This window comes from Phacochoerus africanus, chromosome 11 (assembly GCF_016906955.1).
Source record: "Phacochoerus africanus isolate WHEZ1 chromosome 11, ROS_Pafr_v1, whole genome shotgun sequence".
NCBI classification, from domain to species: domain Eukaryota; kingdom Metazoa; phylum Chordata; class Mammalia; order Artiodactyla; family Suidae; genus Phacochoerus; species Phacochoerus africanus.
In genome coordinates, this window is record NC_062554.1 from 52,730,111 (window position 1) to 52,739,563 (window position 9,453).

Below are 9,453 nucleotides of genomic sequence, written 5' to 3' on the forward strand. Positions count from 1 at the left end.
ATATAATTTGCTGTGGGAGTAAGTAACTCAGCCAGTGGAGGAGCTTTAAGTAAATTCAGATGTGTACCTACCTAAAAAGGCAGCAGCTACTAGTAGTAAAGAGTTATCTTTTCTGATAGTGACATTCTTAGAACATTGGAAACGTCCCTCCCTGTTTTCTCTTTAAGTATAAAAGAATATTTGACATCTACTTGTTAGTGATAAATGAAGACTTACAACCTAAAGTGAAAAGGCTCAACAAGAAGAGTTAGTCCTCAACTTTAAACAAGGGCAAGTTTGAGCAAACATACATATCCAATGGTTGTTTGGAACTTTTTAACACATTTTCTCCTTCTAAAATTGTGTACAGCACAAAACCCCCAGTGGGTATCTGAAGCTGTGGATGATACCAAACCCTATTTTTTTTTTTCTTTTTAGGGCCACATGCACAGCATATGGAAGTTCCTACACCAGGGGTCAAACAGGTGCTGCGTCTGCTGGCCTACCCACAGCCACAGCAACACTGGATCCTTAGCCCACTAAACGAGGCCAGGGATCGAACCCACATCCTCATGGATCCTAGTCAGGATCACTAACCACTGAGCCATGGAGGGAACTCCCCAAACCCTATTTATACTATGTCTTTTCCTATACATACATATCTAAGATTAATGTATAACGTAAGCAGTAAGAGATTAACAATAACCAATAAAAAATTTTAACAATATGGTAGAATAAAAGTTTTATGAATATGGTCTCTCTCTCTCTCAAAATATCTTACTGTATTGTAATCACCCTTCTTGTGATGGTGATGATCATGATGTGAGATGACAAAATGCCCACAGATGAGATGAAGTGAGGTGGATGACGTAGACATGGTGACAAAGTGCTAGACGCTACTAACCTTCTGATAATCAGAAGGATGGTTATCTGCTTGGGGGGGATCCTGGATCACCAAGCTATGACAAAGTTGATGGCTGAATGCCAGGAGCACAACAGTGTGGAGGCTTTGGGGATCTCAGGAAGGATGGCACCAGATTTCCTCACACTCTTCAGAACAGCGCACCACTTAAATCTTATGAATCGTTTATTTCTGGAAACTTCCAGGACTGCGGCTGACCCCAGGTAAATGAAACTACAGCCAAGTGAAACCTGGGATGGGGTAGGGGGCTGGTCGTATGTGGCAGTGAAGTAGCATAGCTCCCCATAAGAGCCTGTTTCATGGAGTCACGCTGTAAAGGCCTTTGGAAGGCATGTGGTCTCCCACCCCAAGGAAGAGATTTTTCCCACACCATCTCTTGCAAACACCACTGCAACAGGTCAGTAACATGGAGCTCATGCCCCTTCAAAAGAGCATTTTCTATCATGAGGCAGTTCTACTCATCAACGGTTCTTCCTTCTTCTGGAACAAAATCTGCATCTTTTGAGTGCCCTATGGGACAAAAGATGAATCATGTATCATTATTTCAACTCTCCCCACCCCCACTGAAATCTTGCCACTGATGTTCTTTTTTTTGGGGGGTGGGGGGGCTTTTTTTGCTATTTCTTGGGCTGCTCCCGCGGCATATGGAGGTTCCCAGGCTAGGGGTCTAATCGGAGCTGTAGCCGCCGGCCTACACCAGAGCCACAGCAACGCAGGATCCGAGCCGAGTCTGCAACCCACACCACAGCTCACGGCAACGCCGGATCGTTAACCCACTGAGCAAGGGCAGGGACCGAACCCACAACCTCATGGTTCCTAGTCGGATTCATTAACCACTGCGCCACGACGGGAACTCCCTGATGTTCTGATTTAAGAGAAAAGGGCACAACTTGCCCCTGTGAAGTTCAGATGAACACATCCTTGCCCACAGCTGTATGTGAATAGCCTTGTGTCAAGGATCTGTGAATATGAAGAATAAGATTACAAAGCTGCGGAATTCCCATGGTGGTACAGCAGTAATGAACCTGACTAGTATCCATGAGGATGCAGGTTCCATCCCTGGCCTTGTTCAATGGTTTAAGGATCCGGCATTGCTGTGAGATATGGTATAGATTGCAGATGCGGTTCAATCTGGCATTGCTGTGGCTGCATTATAGGCCAACAGCTGTAGCTCCAATTTGCCCCCTAGCTTGGGAACTTCCACATGCCTTAGGTAAGGCCCTAAAATTACACATGCTGAAATAGACAATGTTTCTGGAGAGAGAAGCGGCTTGTGTTCAAGTAGAACATCCAGAAAATCCTTCATCAACATTTCCATGAACAGAAATACGAGCTATTAACCTCAATCATGGCCCCCTCCAAAACTTAAAAAAAAAAAAAAACTTCTGATTCAACATCATCTTGTATCCTTGTTTCACTGGTGCAATAAATTTTACTTAGCATATTAAGGAATCCTAACAATACAAACAGAAATTCCAAACATATAGGCATAGCTTGACAGCAACTGTTAGGAAGGTTAGTATCCAAAATTCTTCTTACTGATATAACTGGGAGGTCCTGGTCTTCAAAACTTTCCTGTAATATAACAACATCCTTGCTCCATTTTTTTCCATTATTGGTGAATTTTTTTCCCAAGAATATACTGCGTTGTTATGTTTTCTTCTAAGAGAATATTATACTAATGCTGAGCTAATGGTTACTTCAGTACAACTCTAAGTATTGATTATGGCATTAAATCCTAAGCATGAAGGATATAAGGTTAGATGGTCCTTCTTTATTTTGAGGCTCCCTCCCCTTCTCAACACATATGAAAAAAAAAAAACAAAAACAAAAACAAGGGCAGTTATCAAAGAATTTGGTTTCTAGAAATGTGACTGAAGGTAATAATATTACCTTCAACCCAGCTTAATATATAAGAATAATTTCATGGTTACTTTTCTAAGACAGTGCCTGAGATCTAATTTTTTAATAATTCAGGAAGAAGTGTTGTTATTTTCTTGTTTTCCCAATGACCACATTACCCAAAGCACCAATAAAATGAACTACTACGAACTTCAAAACGAGCAAAAGACACTAAAACACTTTTTAAAAAAAAATGAATTACTACCACACACACAGCAACAAAGACAGATCTCAGACATAACGAGCAGTGCAGGAAACCAGATCTAAGAGTGCTTAGCGTTTGAGTCCATTTTCACAAAGTTGGGGAATAGGCAACATTCATGTATGGTGAGACTAGTCAGAATAGCTGTTATTTGCTGGGGGCAGTGGGCTAGTCTGGGAAGGGACACCAAGAGACCTTCCTCAACAAGGGAAACGTTCTACATCTTGATCTGGGTAATGGTTACCATACATACGTGCATATATAAAACTTCAGGGTGGAGGGGATGTTCTGTTCACTGAGTATACATACATTAACTGTACACTTGTGTACATTTTTATCTCAATGGGGAAAAAAATGCAACAACACATTGTTTCCACATGCCTTTTAAGTTCCAATCACAAAATGAAGAAAACTGTAGCATACTGAAACTAAGGCCATTACATGTGGCCACACTTACTAACTTCGGAGAATTCCTTATTATTTATTCTTCAAAAGAAATGACTTTTGGATCAAAATAACAGACTGACATGTATAGGAGGAGTTACTTGTATAGGAGGAGTTACTTGTATAGGAGTTACTTGTATAGGAGTTACATGTATAGGAGGAGTTACTATAGGAGGAGCAGCTAACATTCATAGAGGTTTTACTCTATGTCAAGGGCTTCACTTTCATTATCTCATATAATCCTTGCAACAGTGATAACCAATACTATTGTTATTATCCCCATTTTAGGGAAGAGGAAACCAAGGCTTAGGTTAAGAGCAGTGCCTCAGGTCACATAAATAAAAAGAGATGAGCTAGTCTACAACAAGAATAGCTGAAAAGCAGCCTTATGTTAGCTTTTTAATTCTCCGTTTGTGTTAGGGCAATATAAAAATACTGCAGCAAAATGTAAGCAGAATACACCTAAGTTCAATAACATAACCTGTGCATCCCCCACTCCCACCCCCAAGTAAGATGTAAGGAACTTCACAGTTTCTTAATTCTACAGTCGAAAGTATATAACTGGTCCTCAAGAACTGAAGTCTTTTTTTTTTTTGTCTTTTTGGGGCCTCATGTATAGTATATCGAAGTTCCCAGGCCAGGGGTTGAATCAGAGCTGCAGCTGTTAGCCTACACCACAGGCACAGCAACTCCAGATCCAGGTTGCATCTGTGACCTATACTGCAGCTTTCAGCAACACCGGATCCTTTAACCCACTGAGCGAGGCCAGGGATTGAACCCACATCCTCATGGATACCAGTTGGATTCTAAACCTGCTGAGCCACAACGGGAGCTCCCAAGAACTGAAGTCTTAACTCACTTTCCAACCATATGGCAGGAGAACAAAATATGCTTTGGAATAGTTTTTTAATTATCTCTGGCCATCAAAATACATCACACAGCAAAGTACCTGAACAACTGTAAACCGGGACAGGCCCCAGGCTAACTTTAGTGTTTACTCCCATTCATTCTAGAATCCTTTCAATTTGGCCATACCTGTGGAAGGCAACCCCAGAATGAAGGAGGGGGGAGAATTAAACAATTCTCTAAAATGCTTCTTTATTTTCTCAACACTTAGTATGGTGAGGAGAATTTGGTAGAAAACTACATGGTAATAGGATAGAGTGAGCTGTGACACACAACATGATTTTAATCAGTAACAAAATATATTAAATTAACCATCAAATATGCTACCGCACTCTACGCTAGTTGAAAACTACAAACACTGGAATTCACATTCATTTTTAACTGTTTTTGGAAGATGAAAATCAATTAACTATACCATCCGAGAATCAGAACTGTTCTTCCTTGAAAAGTTCACATGAAACAAACAGGACTCATATTCTGAAAAATGTTTTTATCCAGAAAGTATTTGGGGTCATGGGAGGAGGGGCAGGAGAGAAGACACATTGATGTTTTCACAAATTTTGCTCCAAAGATTTTACAGAATATTTTTGGTAGATATACTTTCATTTACTTGTGGCCGCTGGCAAGTCTGAAAAGTGATGCCTTAAAAAAATTCTAACAATAACAAAGTATTCTTCAAAAGACAACAGAAAAAAAAGACACACCCTAAGTGAATTTAAATTCTGTAATAATAGTGTCACGAAAACACAATAAAGGTCATACAAAAACAAAAGTGCAAACTCAAAAACGCCTATTCAAACAAGCATTTCATCTCCACAAAACACAGAAAAAAAGTCTGACTTTGCTCTCTGTTGAAAACGTTATTAAAACAATAAAGCAGTCCTTCTAGGCAAGACCAAACTGCAACGCAATTTTACATATTTATCAAAAGATCATTCAGAGAGCACTTACCAAGTCTGCAATGTGTATATGCTTGAGCTTCGGAGGGAAAAAGCAGAAAAGTGACTTTCTGTACTTACAGTGGCATTCACTTGGGAGTAAAGACGCATCACCACGGTCCTGCTGGTAAGAAAGTCCTGACCGGCAATCTGCCTTTGGGTTGGGCTTTTTTCTTATAAGCTGTTAAGTATGCCTTGATTTTAGATCTGCTAACATATGGAGTCTTCTAATGTAGCCTCTCTCCGCCCCCTGCCCGCCGCCACCCCCTTCATCCCCACTCTGCTCTACTCCCTCTCCACACACACACATACACACATACAAAAAAGGCACTGCAGGGCAGAAATTCCTCAGGTGCTCGCTAATGGAATTCCCAGGGTCTTGGAGCCGCTTCGGGGATCAAGAGAGCTCATCGCCCCTGCTGGGGTAAGGAGCAGCAAGTCTGTTCCATTTAATCAAATACAGAATGAATTTTCAGCTCTATTCACTAGCCTGTCTCCAGGGCTCTCAAAAGGCACCAGGCAGCTAGAATCGCACACATGTGGCCCTTTTAGGCAAGTATAATTAGTTTGATTTTAAAAAGCCACATTAATAATATCACCTCAAGACCATTATTCAGGGGACAGATGACAATGATACTGTATGTTTTAAGCCTGACAATGGGGGAAAGAGCACAAACAATAAGGGAAAACTTGAAGGATTAAAATTTAAAAAAAAAAACCAACAAACGAGTTTTTCATTTAGTTGTAATCCAATATTTTTAAAGTGACATTAAGTATATTCCACATACCACCTCTAACTGTAACTGAAAAGAATCAAGTAGAGCCCTCCTCCCCACTCTCTAGTACCATGCACGCAACACAAATCTATAAATGGACTGTTAACAAATGAATGAAATGTTAACATATGATATAAAAATTTAATTTAAAACAATAAAGCATTCTCTAATTCAAGTTAAGAAAATTTCTTGAAAAAAGTACCAATCAAAATCCACTGTACAACCAAGTCCTTCAAAGCAATCTATTTAGCAACCAGACTCCAAATTCTCTAACCTAATTAGTTTCTATCAAGTAGAAAGATCACAATATATCTAAAGAAAGACTATCTCTAGACAACTCCTCTTCTGCTGTGTTGCCTTAGCTACACTCCTACATAGGACAGATGCTAATAACAAGGCAATGGAGACATAACGATGTGTTAAAAATAACAAATCTTCTACTTAATTATTTTTCATTTCCTACCTCCAGTCTGATTTCACTAAGATAAAGTTTAATTCCTGAAATCATTTCTCCGGGATTTTACCTAGAAGCAGTACCGATTTTTAGTCTAAATGCCTACAGAATAAACACTTCTAGAAAAGAATAATTATACATCCACTTCTAAGTGGACAAAACCATAAATGAAATCATCTAGAAAGTCATGAAAGTGTAAGGGCAAAAGTGGAAAAATAAGAAGGAAGCACAAGAACCAATCAAGAAGTTTTACCTGACCTCTTTAGAGCACAGTCCTATGACAGAAGGTCTTACTCCAGCATAAAGCCTTTATCTTTATATAAACCTTGCAGATGGGGGGAGGTAGGGGGGCGGGGAAGGGAGGGGTCCTATCTTAAAGTGAACTTAATTCCTTCCCTGCAAAGTCAAACCACCTGCAAGGAAGGCAAGGAGTAAGACTGATTTAGAAGCCAACCTACACGAGCTAGATCAGTATGCTCCAAGTCCTAAGGGTTCTTTGTACTTCCCGGCTTGAGAGTCAGAGCTGCTTAAGTACTTTCCACAGAAGAGGAGGTTGATGAGAAACATGGCAATCAATCAAAGCATCCCAAGTGAGTTACTACACAAACAATAGCATAGTACCTATAGTAACTGATTTCCCTGGTTGACTAAACTATTCAAACAAAGACAGATTTCCCAAATACTACATCCGAGTTTTTGCATGAAAGTTAAACAATACACACTTGTGTGTGTGTGTTTTTTTAATAGAAATATAAATGTTTCTGCTCTACACACTGCCAAACACACACCCAGGGCACGTCTTTACAAAATGAAACAGGTTTTCCCCATTCTTCTCATATAACTTAAAGTATGAGGCAGTTTATTTCCACATGTGCAAAACAGAAACTACAGTATCTGGTGCCTCTCTGGGTTCCTAAGAATGCTTTCTAGTTAAGCACTAATTTAAATTTTCCAGAAATTTTCTGGAGTTTTCTTTCATCTCTTCCTAAAAGTTGAACTACCCCCACATTTTCAGCTAAAATAGATTACCCCTAAAAATGAGCTATAAAATGTAATAGAACGTTTAGAATTATTCTGAGGATAAACCTATTTCATTCTCCAGCCCCCTCCCCATCCTCTCCAGCAGACATAGTATGCCAAAAGTCAGCTGAGGTGTCTGAAGGGCTGTAGCATCAGTGAGGCATGGAATCAGAACTGGCCTCTTTGACTGGCCATTGGTATGAGACTAAATCTCATGTTAACTTTTAGTCCAATCTTCTGCTTTCTCAAGGTGTCTAAATTAGGACACAGAGGTTCTGTTAATGAGCTTCCCCTAAATTCTAGATCTCAACTGGATAACAGCCTGCCCTTAAGGCACCTGCCACCCTCTGGAGTCCGGACTGGGAAAGGCAGGCATTCTATAGAAGGCTCCTTTGGAGAGCCTTCCACCTGATTTGGTGAGGTTAGGGAGAACAATGAAGGGAAGGGCGAGAGAGCCTCTCTATCCCCCTCAGTGATTTATTACTGAAATCCCTAGATGTGGAGAGAATGCAACAAAGGTCTGGAAGCTGCGGAGTGAAATAAATGGCGAGCTGCAGTGTATTTAGCAAATGATAATGCAATCCACAGAAAGCTTTACAGAGGAGAAGGAAAAATACGCTCCCTGGGGCTGGGAAGTCACTGAGTCTGTGAAGGCAGAGAAAGATACATTGTGCAGGAAATTTCTCTTGATTCTCCCTAACCATAAATCACTGTGTCTGGAGGGCGCTCTGCGGGGATGGAGGTTGAGAGAGGCGAGGGACCCCGCTCCCTTGGGAAAACATGCTGGCGCCCCAAGCTCCCCGCTGTGCTGCATCTCACCTGCCCCAGCGGATCATTGTCAAAGAGATTTAACAGTGTCACTGACACCTCACCCCGCCTCCTCCCACGAGGAGGCTCAGAGTCCCCGAGGACTGGGGACGCCTGAGCTCCCCGCTGCGCATCCGTCAGCTGCCCTCCCCAGACCCTGCAGGCAGCCTGGACCCCCACGACCTCCGGGGCATGCTGGCCGTCCACTCTCTGACCTCCACCTCCCAAGCCTCGTGGCTCCCAAGCCCGGTGTCCCCAGGCCACCCCTCCCACCGACCCTTAGGTGGGAGCCCCACCCCCGCACCTCTGAGCGGGGCTGGCTAAGCCCCCAGATCTCCTGCGCGGCAGCCGGCTCCGAGAGCCACCCCCAGGTCATCCCCCGCGCGCTGGCGGCGGCTACGGCGGCGGCTGCTGTCCGAACGGGCCCCTCCATGCACCAGGCAGGGCACCGGGAGGGCGCGGCGCCTCGCACGCCGGAGCGGGGACGCGAGGGCGGGCGGCGCGGAATCCCGGTCTCCTCACACGGAGCCGCGGGAGCCGGGCACCCGGGATTCAGGGGAGGGAAGCTGAGAAGAAGGGGGGGGAGGGCGGAGTCACTGGGGCGCGCCCCCGCGGCCGCGCTCCTCCCCGCCCAGGCGCGCGGGCGCGTAACCCGGCGGGCGCTGGGCCAGCGAGGAGCACGCGAGGAGCGAGAGGAGGGAACCCGGCCGCGGAGGCCGCAGCTCCCCGACGGCCCGCGCCCGGCCGGAGGGTGCGCGCGCAGCCTGCCAGATCAGCGGCGGGGGGATGGGCCGTACCAACGTGACGGGGGGGCGCTCTGTGCAGGCCCTCCTCCCAGTCCCACTCCTGCTTGCTCTACCAGAGACCCCCCCCCCAGAAAAGAAGAGGATAGTTTCTGCTTTGTTTAGGAAAGTGAAGATGAGCTGCCTTGGCATTTTCCAGAGTTTTCCATCTGGCTGCACTCACTTTCCCCTCACCTTTGCTTCCCCGAGAGAGGCGTCATTTCGGGCCGGTCCACTACTGGTCTACACGCTCCCGGGTTTCCCCGCTTAGGCCCCGCCCCTCACCCATCCACCTAAGTTGTCTGAGGGGCCAGCTAGTCC

General features: G+C 44.0%; 1 protein-coding gene across 2 annotated transcripts in view; it reads right to left on the bottom strand.

Moving 5' to 3' along the window:
- CDON (cell adhesion associated, oncogene regulated) overlaps positions 1-8,850 on the bottom strand; it is a 98,866-nt gene extending 90,016 nt beyond the window's left edge. The window contains exon 1 of one of the 2 annotated variants that reach the window (XM_047752823.1): positions 8,655-8,850. The gene's annotated coding sequence lies outside the window, so the exon portion shown is untranslated. Of the gene's footprint in view, positions 1-5,374; positions 5,462-8,654 lie in introns of those variants that run through there. The other variant, XM_047752825.1, reaches the window with a different exon arrangement.
- Positions 8,851-9,453: the final 603 nt, after the last annotated feature.